The sequence below is a fragment of the Nycticebus coucang genome, chromosome 4 (assembly GCF_027406575.1).
Source record: "Nycticebus coucang isolate mNycCou1 chromosome 4, mNycCou1.pri, whole genome shotgun sequence".
NCBI classification, from domain to species: Eukaryota; Metazoa; Chordata; class Mammalia; order Primates; family Lorisidae; genus Nycticebus; species Nycticebus coucang.
The window spans coordinates 3,497,163-3,508,895 of record NC_069783.1 but is presented as its reverse complement, the minus strand read 5'-3'; the positions used below and the strand labels follow the sequence as shown (position 1 = coordinate 3,508,895).

Here is an 11,733-nt window from a genome sequence, read left to right as displayed (position 1 = left end):
GTTTTTAAAAGAAAGTCTTCTCTGCAATGTCACAAATTTGGTACATGATAAAATGAGATTCTATGTTCTTATCTCTATAGCCTGTCTTGTCACTAATGAGAGGGACAGATGAAAGGTGCCCAGTGGTCACCTGAACACTCTGGGTGGGCAGTGCAGACCACAGGGTGAGCATCAAGTGGGTTCCCAGTGATCAAGGTTTTATGGTCTTACCTTTCCATAAGATTCCTGAGAATACATTTCAAAAGTAAAAAGAGTAAAAAAACTAAAATGTGTTTTTAAGTAGTTCTTTTCCCTAATCTTGACATCTAATTTGGTAAAACTTCACTTAACTAAAAAAACATGCCAGCATTGTATTAATTATTCAGTCCTTCCCAGACTTCTGCAAGCTTTAATTAGTGAAAGACATTTTCAGGACAAGTTATAATTTGCACGCCAACAAATTTGTTTACAAATTACATGGTAAAGGTAAAATCGGAGAGTGTGTCATCCTGATCACTGCACAGCTTGCTGTGCTCCAGCTTGTACCTGCGTGCACTGCCCTGATGCTGGGTGAACATTGTTTGCTTCTCTTTATTTCCTTATCCTAGACCCATGATTACAATTTCAATCCAAAAGCCAAAATAACTCTGTCCCAAATAGGACAAATATTGTATTCTTGACCTAAGATATTCCCATGAAAATGGTTTTTACTTGACCTAGAAGTGTAGTACCCACCTAGTAGGTAACAAATATTGTATCTGATAAGTTAACATTTTGGGAACCAGAATAATTTCAGGAGGAAAAAGAAAGGCAGAGATCTGACTACAGTGAGGCAGTCTCTGCCACGGTGGAAGGGCCTGAGATTTAACATGAATGCATATCCTACAGTGTACTCTTTATTTTAAATAAAATTAAGTTATATCCATTTATTAAAGCATGATGACTGCTCCATATCTTAGATTCCAAATTTAGCTTTGAAATTATTTCATCACAAAGTATATCTGAAGATGGTCTTATGCATTTCAAGTCATCTCCAAACTAGACTGGTTAGATGGTACGTTCCCACGGTCTCCATGGTCCCTCTCATCCAGGGAAATTGTGCCTGGAGGAAGCATTGGTGTGTGCAGAACTGACGGACAAGACCTCACTGATAACTACATAGGACTCCTGGTTTCTCTCTTAGTTGACAAATATGTTCATGGCTTCAGAAGAGCTTCCACCTTCAAAGGCCATGGGGTTCGAAGCAAATCTGAAGAGGTATTGAGAGGACAGGAAGGAGACAGCCAGCATCCAGGTTGCAAAAGCCCTGGGGAGGAAAAGTGCTGGTGTATACCCTCAGAACCTCAACCAGTTAGGCATGAAAGCTGTGGCTTCATTTCTTTTTTCATTCTGTTGCCCTAGGTAGAACGCAATGGCATCATAATATTTCACAGCAATCTCAAACTTCTGGGCTCAAGCAAGCCATCCTCCTACTTCAGCCTCTCCTGTAACTGGAACTAGAGGCACCTGCCATCACACCAGGCTAGTTTTTTTCTATTTTTAGTAGAGAAAGTGTCTTGCTCTTACTCAGGCTGGTCTCAAACTCATGAGCACAAGGGATCCCCTGGCCTCAGCCTCCCAGAGTGCTGGGAGTACAGGCACGAGTCACTGTGTCCAGCCTGGCCACGCCTTTTGTTATCCATCTACATCTCTCCACTGGACTCTGGTAAAGAACTCATTTTCCTCTTCTGATAACTATGGTGTTGTCAGTGTTCCAAACATATACGCCTGACTCTTCCTCTCCCTTTCTTTGAAGATGTATTTAAGCATAATGTATCTCAGGTTAATAGATTCACCAGCCTTCTGTTTTTATGAGAATCACAGTGGTTAACAAAGAAAATCTCTACCTTCTTTCTCCCATCTTCAATTTTCCTGATACTACTCCTCTTGACTGATGTAATTTATTTGTCATTTTGTTTCACCTTCTATTTATGAAAAATATCCACATTTCTTAGTAAAGTTCAAAGATTAAAAATAATAGATATACGTTGGAGACATCATAAGTTGGGTTCCAGACAACCATAATGAAGTGAGTATCACAATAAAGCAAGTCCCTTGCAGTTTTTAGTTCATGACTGCAGATAAAAGTATGTTTATATGACACTATGGTTTATTAAGTGTGTAATAGCATTATGTCTAAAAAGCGATGTACATACGTTAAAAACATTTTATTGCTTAAAATGCTAGCAATCTTCTGAACCTTTGTCAAGTTGCCATTTTGCAGTGGAGAGCCTTGCAGGACATTGAGGGCAGCTGACTGATCAGGGCCCTGATTTTGAAGGTTTGGGTGGTTATGGCAACTTCTTAAAATAAGACCACAATGAAGTTTGCCACATTGATTTCCTCTCCTTTTACAAAAGAGTTCTTTGTAGCATATGGTGCTATTTGATAGTATTTTTCCCACAGTAGAACTTTTAAAACTGAGATTGGTACTCTCAAATTCTTCTGTTACTTTATCAGTTAAGTTTATGTAATATTCTAGATCCTTTACTGTCCTTTCAGTAAGGTTGCTGGGCCTGGTGGTGAGCACCTGTAGTCCTTAGTCCTAACTATCCAGCTAGTCAGGAGGCTGGGGAGGGAGCACTGCATGAGCCCAGGAGTTTGAGGCCAACCTGGGCAACATAGTTAGAACCCCATCCCCCCAAACAAAAAGAATCAAACAAAACAAAACAAAAAACCCTACTTTCTACACCATCTTTCATCTTCATTTTCATCTTTGGCAGGAGTACCTGTCATCTATCTCAAAAACCTTTCTTTATTCATCCATAAAAAGCAGGTCCTCATCCATTAAAGTTTTTATCGTATGATTGCTGCAGTTCAATCACATCTTCAGGCTCCACTTCTAATTCCAATTCTCTTGCTGTTTCCATCACATCTGCAGTTTCTTCCTCCACTGAACTCTTGAACCCTCCTTCAAAGTCACCCATGTGGGTTGTAATCAACTTCTTGCAGACTCCTATTAATGCTGATATTTTAACTGCCTCCCATGAATCATGAATGTTTTCTATAACATCTTGAAAGACAAAATCTTTTCAGAAGCTTTTCGATAAATTTGTCCACACGCATCAGAGGAATCACTATCTACAGGAACTATAGCTTTACATAATGTATTTCTTAAATAATAAGACTCAAAAAATCAAATCAAAACCAGGCCTTGATCCATGTGTTGCTAAATGAATGTTGTGTTAACAGGTGTGAAAACATGACAGGGTGCATTGGATAATGCCTATAATACTGGCTGCTCTGGGAGGCAGAGGCAGGTGTATTGCTTGAGCTGCTTAGAGACGAGCCTGAGCAAGAGCAAGACCCTATCTTGTCTAAAAATAGAACAACTGGCCAGGGATTGTGGCAGGTGCCTACAGTCCCAGCTACTTGGGAATCTGAGGCAAAAGGATGGATTACTTGAGCCTGAGAGTTTGAGGTTTGTATGAGTTATGATACCACAGCACTCTACCCAGGGTGACAGAGTGAGCCTCTGTCTCAAAAAGAATAAAAAGCATGAAAATGATATTGATTTTCTCTCACGTCTTTATCAGAGGTCTTGGGTGACCAGGTGCATTGTCAATGAGTAGTAATATTTTGAAAGGCATCTTTTTCTCTGATCAGTAGGTTTCAAAAATGAGTTTAAAATATTCAGTAAACCAATGTGCTATCATGTAGGCTTTGCTTGTCTATTTACCGAAAGTATATGCAGACTAGATTTAGAATAACCTTAGGAGTCCTATGGTTTGGGGAATTAAATGAGCATTGGATTTGATTTGAAGTCACCAGCTACATTAGCTTCCAGTAAGAATGTCAGTCTGTCCTTCAAAACTTTGAAGCTGGGCATTGGTGTCTTTCCAGCCAACAAAGCCCTAGATGGCATCATTTTCTAATACAAGGCTATTTCATTTACACTGTAGATCTATTGGTTTTGTAGCCACTTTCAACAATGATCTTAGCCAGATCTTATGGATCTGAATAAATGGCTAGAGGTAGATCTCTCAAGCTCAAGGATGATATTATTCCATAGTGTTCAGATAGCAGATAGCAATTCTCCTCAGATTTATCTGTAGATTTCACAGAATTACTATCAAATCCCAGAAAGATAAAAAATTTTGTAGAAATTGAAGAGCTCTGCTAAAATTTACAGTGAATGTAAAGAATACGGAACAGGCAAAATAATTTTGAAAGGGAAGTTGGATGAATTACAATAAACAGTTTCAAAACTTACTATAAAGCAGGTAAGTAATCAAGATAATGTACTTGCACAAAGATAAGCATATGGGTCAGAAAATGTAACTGAAATTCCAGAAACAAACTTACATTTATGACTAATTAATTTTCAGCAAAAACCTCTAGTATGTTTTTATTGACAAAGGATAGTCTTTTCTATACATGATGTTGAGATAGCCATATGCAAATGACTAATGTAAATCCCTACCTCACACCACACATGAACTATTACTTCAGCATAGATCATAAACCTGAGCATGTGGGTCATTACAAACATTTTGAGATACTCGAACATCATGAAACGTAAAATCCACATGAACAAAGACAAATGAATCACTCCCGGCAACAAAAATAAGCTGATACATGGAAACTTCCATGGATGAATCAGAAAGGACACTGTGGATGTGTTTCTTGGAAGTAAAATAATGGTCCATAATACAATCTGTCTCAAAACTTTCATAGTGATCTACATATAAGAGCTTAAAATATAAGATTTTTGAAAGAAAATGGACAAAATTGTTATATCTTGGGTTGCCCGGAACACTATCACCACAATCTAAGAAGGAAAACTGTGGTGAATGAACTTCATCAAAATGAAAACATTTGTACTTACTAAGACATCATTAAGGACATAAGTAAAGCCACACAAAACATTTGAAAATCATAATGTCTGATAGTAGAAAATATTTTAAAATTATACAACTGATAAATAACTAAATAACTTATATCCGGGAGACATGAAGAACACAGCACAATTTAAATATAGGCAGTATGTCTGCATAGGCAAGTCACGCAGCAAGGTGCCTGCGAAGATAGTCGACATTAGACGTCTTTAAGAAAATGTTGGAAGGAAGAAACAGGAAGAAGGGAGAGAGGGAGCAGGAGAAAGTGAGGGAAAGAGAGAAAGATGGGTAGAAAGAAAAGGGAAGGGAGGAACAGAGGGAGGGAAGGAAGAGCAAGGAAAAGAAAGGAGAAGAGGGGAATAGGAGAGAGAGGAGAGAAGGCCATGAAACATTGGTAATTGTCAAGGATGTGAAGAAATGAGAACCCTCATGTATTGCTTACGGGATAAGACATTGTGCAGCCACTTTAGATACAGCCATCCCTCAGTATCCACAGGGGACTGGGTTTAGGACCTCTGTATGTGCCCAAACTTGCTGATATTCAAGGGTCTAATATAAAATTGTGCAGTATTTGCTATATAACCTAAAAACTTCCTTCTGTAAGTGTCAATCATCTCTAGATTACATATAAGGCCTCCTGCACAGTGAATGCTGTGCATATAGTTGTTACACTGTATGGTTTTTTTACTCATATTTATATTGCTGTATTGTTACTTTTATTGTGGTTTTTGGGGGGTGGCGTTGTTTTTTTTTTTTTTTTTTTGGCCAGGGCTGGGTTTGAACCCACCACCTCTGGCATATGGGGCCAGCGCCCTACCCCTTTGAGCCACAGGCGCCACCCTATTTTTATTGTTTTTATTAAAAACTTTGATCTCACATTGTTACAATCTGTAGACACAGAATGTGTGGATATGAGGGCCAACTGTAGTTTGTTGGTTTCATTTAAAACGTAAAACGTTAAACGTAAATTTACCAATGGCCCATACATTCTACTCCTAATCACCCAGCTGGAGAAATGAAAACATGTCCATAAAAGTTCAAGACAGCATCGTCAAGTAGCTAAAATCCAGAGACAATCCAAATGCACATCAGTCAGAGAACAAACAAACAAGATACATCGTGGCTGTCCAGTGGGGTATTGTTCAGCAAGAGGAAGCCTGCAGGGCTACAGCAAGGATGTGCTTCCAAGGCAGCACCTAAGTGAAAGAGGTCCAGACCCAAGTCCGCACACTGGGTGTGGTTCTACTTCTGTGAAATGATCAGAAGAGATAAATCTACAAAGCCCAAAAGCAAAATATTGGTTCCCTGGGTTTGGGAGTAGAATTTGATGATGAGTGTGTGGGGTGGAATGGTAAACTTCCAGGGGTAATAAAATTGTTTTAAAACTAGACCGTGTTCGTGCTCGCTTCGGCAGCACATATGCTAAAATTGGAACGATACAGAGAAGATTAGCATGGCCCCTGCGCAAGGATGACGAGCAAATTCGTGAAGCGTTCCATATTAAAAAAAAAAAAAAACTAGACTGTGGTGATGATAACATAACTCAATTTACATGAAACAAAACAGATACATACATATCACTCAATTGTACACCTCTGGTGGATTAATAGTATGTAAATTGTGATTGTGTGAGCAGTAAAAATGTTAGGATCTATAGAGAACTCAAATTAATCCACATGAAAAAAGCCAACAATCCCTTATATCAATGGGCAAGAGACATGAATAGAACTTTCTCTAAAGATGACAGACGAATGGCTAACAAACATGAAAAAATGTTCATCATCTCTATATATTAGAGAAATGCAAATCAAAACAACCCTGAGATATCATCTAACCCCAGTGAGAATGGCCCACATCACAAAATCTCAAAACTGCAGATGCTGGCGTGGATGTGGAGAGAAGGGAACACTTTTACACTGCTGGTGGGACTGCAAACTAGTACAACCTTTCTGGAAGGAAGTATGGAGAAACCTCAAAGCACTCAACCTAGACCTCCCATTCGATCCTGCAATCCCATTACTGGGCATCTACCCAGAAGGAAAAAAATCCTTTTATCATAAGGACACTTGTACTAGACTGTTTATGGCAGCTCAATTTACCATTGCCAAAATGTGGAAACAGCCTAAATGCCCACCAACCCAGGAATGGATTAACAAGCTGTGGTATATGTATACCATGGAATACTATTCAGCCATTAAAGAAAATGGAGACTTTCCATCCTTCGTATTAACCTGGATGGAAGTGGAAGACATTATTCTTAGTAAAGCATCACAAAAATGGAGAAGCATGAATCCTATCTACTCAATCTTGATATGAGGACAATTAATGACAATTAAGTTTATGGGGGGGGGGAAGCAGAAAGAGGGATGGAGGGAGGAGGGTGGGGCCTTAGTGTGTGTCACACTTTATGGGGGCAAGACATGATTGCAAGAGGGACTTTACCTAACAATTGCAATCAGTGTAGCTGGCTTATTGTACCCTCAATGAATCCCCAACAATTAAAAAAAAAATGTTAAAATAGTCATCCCTAGGATGTAGGGTGGTAAAGATAAAAAATATCTGACTATATATTGATAATTGGTTAAGGTAAAGGGGATATATTACCCTATTCTTTGTATTTTCACATATGTTTAACATTTTTCCCAATTAGAAGAAGAACAAAAGAGAAAAACTCACAGGCTCTGTTGTCTTTTGTGGGAAATGCCAGTAAACAAACAAGCCCATAATGTAGCACAAAGAAGTACCATTCCGGAGATAGGCGTCGGCTGCGTCCCGTAACACAGCACTGGAGCGCACGTATAATTAGCTATCTTGACAAGAAGCTTATTTAAGAACTGATTGGAAGATAGTCTGGCCAATTTGCATATACACTGTGTTCTCCTTATTACAGTCAGACAACAGTACTTACTGCCTCAGACAAGCTAATCGGTGCTGTGACAACCACGGGAGGGCATGGTGAGAAATTCCCCATGTGGAAGTTCTCTTTAGAATTTCTAAGGATTGGAAGACAGCTTTACTGTACTCCCTATGTGCAGAGCATCTGCAGTTTGAGTTACACTTAATTTATTCCTTTTTTCTCATTATTCCTCATTTATTTTTCATAGCATCAAATACACATTCCATATGAAAACCCGGCAAAGTAGAAGTTCTCATTCTTTTTTCCAGATTAAAACTGAGTCTCATAGAAGCTAAGGTTATCTTGAAAATCACTCCAGGAATTATGCTATTAATTAAGCTAGAAGGTAGACTGAAATTAAGCCAGTCTCCAAAACAAGGAGTTTTTCTAATATATATGCATGTGCATTCCCCTAGGCGTGCATGTGTCTATGTGTCTATGTGTGTCTGTGTGTCTGTGTGTCTGTGTGTCCGTGTCTATGTGTCTATGTGTGTCTGTGTGTCTGTGTGTCTGTGAGTCTGTGAGTCTGTGTCTATGTGTCTATGTGTGTCTCTGTGTCTGTGTGTGTGTGTCTATGTGTCTATGTGTGTCTGTGTGTGTCTATGTGTGTCTGTGTGTCTGTGAGTCTGTGTCTATGTGTCTATGTGTGTCTGTGTGTCTGTGTGTCTGTGTGTGTGTGTCTATGTGTCTATGTGTGTCTGTGTCTGTGTGTCTGTGTCTATGTGTGTCTATGTGTGTATGTGTGTCTGTGTCTATGTGTGTCTGTGTCTATGTGTGTCTGTGTGTCTGTGTCTATGTGTGTCTGTGTGTCTGTGTGTCTGTGTCTAAGTGTGTCTGTGTGTCTGTGTCTATATGTGTCTGTGTGCCTGTGTGTCTGTGTCTATGTGTCTGTGTATCTGTGTGTCTGTGTCTATGTGTCTGTGTGTCTGTGTGTCTGTGTCTATGCGTGTCTGTGTGTCTGTGTCTATGTATGTCTGTGTGTCTGTGTCTATGTGTGTCTGTGTGTCTGTGTCTATGTGTGTCTGTGTGTCTATGTCTAAGTGTGTCTGTGTGTCTGTGTCTATGTGTGTCTATGTGTCAAGAACAATCATCAGCATTGTTCTTCCTCGCCTCAAACTTTTAAAGAATCTAAGGGTCAACTGTAGGTCTGATACAGTTTTCAAAAAGACAGTGATAATGATTTGTCTTTGGAGATTAAGTAAAATCGAACTCAGCTCTCCACTCTGAAACAAAAGTAATGTCATAAGAAGGAAAAAACTGAAGTGAAATATATGTTCTAACAACGTTGGGTTATTTTTTCAATTTTTCAAAAGTCAGGAGAGATAAATTAGGGAATAAGTATGAATATACACGGATCTTATATATCAAATGTTTTTAGAAAAATACAATTTTAATCAAGACATTCCTTTTCTCAGTCTGATTATACAAGGTCTGACAATTTCATGAACTCGTCCTAGAAATAGTGCTACATACTTTATTGCTAAATATCACTCTGGTCCCCTTCAAAGTGCTCCCCTTGGGCAGGTATGTACCAACTCCTGTCACTAGTCCACCTTTCCAAGTACTTTTCTTAATTTTCAGACCTGTATGACAACAGCTCTGATGGCCATTCCGGAAACAGTCCCATAATTACTTTGAAGGACGGACTAGGTGCTGGCATCTGTGTATAGCTTCCGGAGGGGAGTACTTTGGAGGTGCAATGATATTTGCAATGATGTATACAGCACTTTTTCCAGGATGAGTTTGTACACTTAATTGACCTCATACTAAGTGTATTTTTAATGATTTCATTTTCACCTGAAAATTTGATGGATAGATCAAATAGATCATTTGTTTCCATGACCAGAAACAGTAAAAACTGATGGCTATTTTAAAAGTTTTGATTTCTTTCTTTTATAGCTCTAGCAGGTAGAACTCAAGGGATCTTGAAAGTTTGCCTGTGGCCACCTGATCTCACCTATGTCTATCGGTACAATAACAGACTAGTACTGTTTTTCTTTCATTTCCAGCCTTAAACTTGTGTGACTTCTCCTTAGAGATAGAGTATATTTTTAACACACTACCATAAAGCTTGGTGGTTTTAAATGAATAAGGGAGTTTCAAGTTAGAGACTCCATGTGCTTGCTCCTTCTAAAATAGAAAATGTCTTTGTTTTATCCATTCACATAAATCCTTACCTTGGTGTCCATTTATGATACATGACAAATACTAGAGGAAAGTACTTTCTCAGATTTTCCATCTTCACTGTTTTCTTGAGTAATTTTTCTTAGTTGAAATTTACTGAGCCCTTGCAGTTTAACTATAAGTTCTTTTTTTTTCTATACATATACATGTGTTTATTTGATTCCACTTTTTGCCTTCACAAAATTAAAGAGGCTTAAAATTTAATAACAATAACAATGTTTAAGATAGGGACTAGATACAAAAACCATGTAAAGCACTAATGAAGAGAAATATAATCAAAAAAGAAATCAGATGATTGCTGCAACGAAATATTGAGCAGTAATAATAATAATGCAAAAATGTCAGAGAAAAGTATGTCTATCATAGAATGCTTTGACTCAGGTTCAGTATGGAGTCATCAGTTCTTTTTTTTTTTTGAAGTCTCAAAAAATAGAGTATATTTATATTTAAATAAATAAAAATAGAAGATAATTTCAAAAAACAGATCATGCCTTTCTTATAGACAAAAGAAAAAGAAGAAATACTTCAAAATCATTCTACTTCATCTGGATATACTTGATATTAAAATTGAAAAAATATATTATTATAAAGGGAAATGACAAACATACTTCACTTATAAATGAGGATGCAATATCCTAAACAACATATTAACAAGTTGAATTAAAAATTGTTATTTAAATAATGTACTTTGGTCAAAATTAAATCCAATTTATGTGAGAATTAATCACTATTTTCTTTTCTTTTTTTTCCCCCCTTTTCCTCACCCCTCCCTCCTTCTCTCTCTCTGCTCGCCCCTTCTCCCAATCCCCCCATGTCATTAATTGTCATTAATTGTCCTCATATCAAAGTTGAATACATAGGATTCATGCTTCTCCATTCTTATGATGCTTCACTAAGAATAATGTGTTTCACCTCCATCCAGGTTAATACAAATGCTGCAAAATCTCCATTTTTTTAATGACTGAATAGTACTCCATGGTATACAGATACCACAGCTTGCCAATCCATTCTGGGGTTGAGGAGCATTTAGGCTGTTACCACATTTTAGCGATTGTAAATTGAGTTGCGATAAACAGTCTAGTATGACTGTCTTTATAATAAGAGTTTGTTTTTTTTTTCCTTCTGGATAGATGCCCAGTAATGGGATTATAGGATCAAACAGGAGGTCTCGGTTGAGTTCTTTGAGGTTTCTCCATACTTCCTTCCAAAAAGGTTGTACTAGTTTGCAGTCCCACCAGCAGTGCAAGTGTTCCTTTCTCTCCACATCCACGCCAGTATCTGCAGTTTTGAGATTTTGTGATATAGGCCATTCTTGCTGGAGTTAGATGATATCTCAGGGTGGTTTTTGTTTGCATTTCTCTAATAATTAGGGATGATGAGCATTTTCTCATGTGTTTGCTAGCCATTCATCTGTCTTCTTTAGAGAAGGTTCTGTTCATCTCTCTTCCCCATTGACATATGGGATTATTGGCTTTTTTCATGTGGATTAATTTAAGTTCTCTATAGATCCTCATTATTAAGCTTTTTGTCTGATTCAAAATATGCAAATATCCTTTCCCATTGTGTAGTTTGTCTATTTGCTTTAGTTGTTGTCTCCTTAGCTGTACAGAAGCTTTTCAGTTTAATTAAATCCCCTTTGTTTGTTTTTGCTGTTGTTGCAATTGCCATAGCAGTCTTCTTCAAAAAGTCTTTCCCCAGGCCAATAACTTCCAGTGTTTTTCCTAGGTTTTCTTTGAGGCTTCTTATCATTTCCTGCCTTAAATTTAAGTTCTTTATCCATCTTGAATTAATTTTCAT

General features: G+C 37.9%; 1 non-coding gene across 1 annotated transcript; it reads left to right on the top strand.

Annotated features, from left to right (window-relative positions):
• Nucleotides 1-6,254: 6,254 nt before the first annotated feature.
• LOC128585094 (U6 spliceosomal RNA) lies at nt 6,255-6,361 on the top strand. Its single transcript, XR_008379842.1, has one exon. It is a non-coding gene; the product is annotated as a U6 spliceosomal RNA (small nuclear RNA).
• Nucleotides 6,362-11,733: the final 5,372 nt, after the last annotated feature.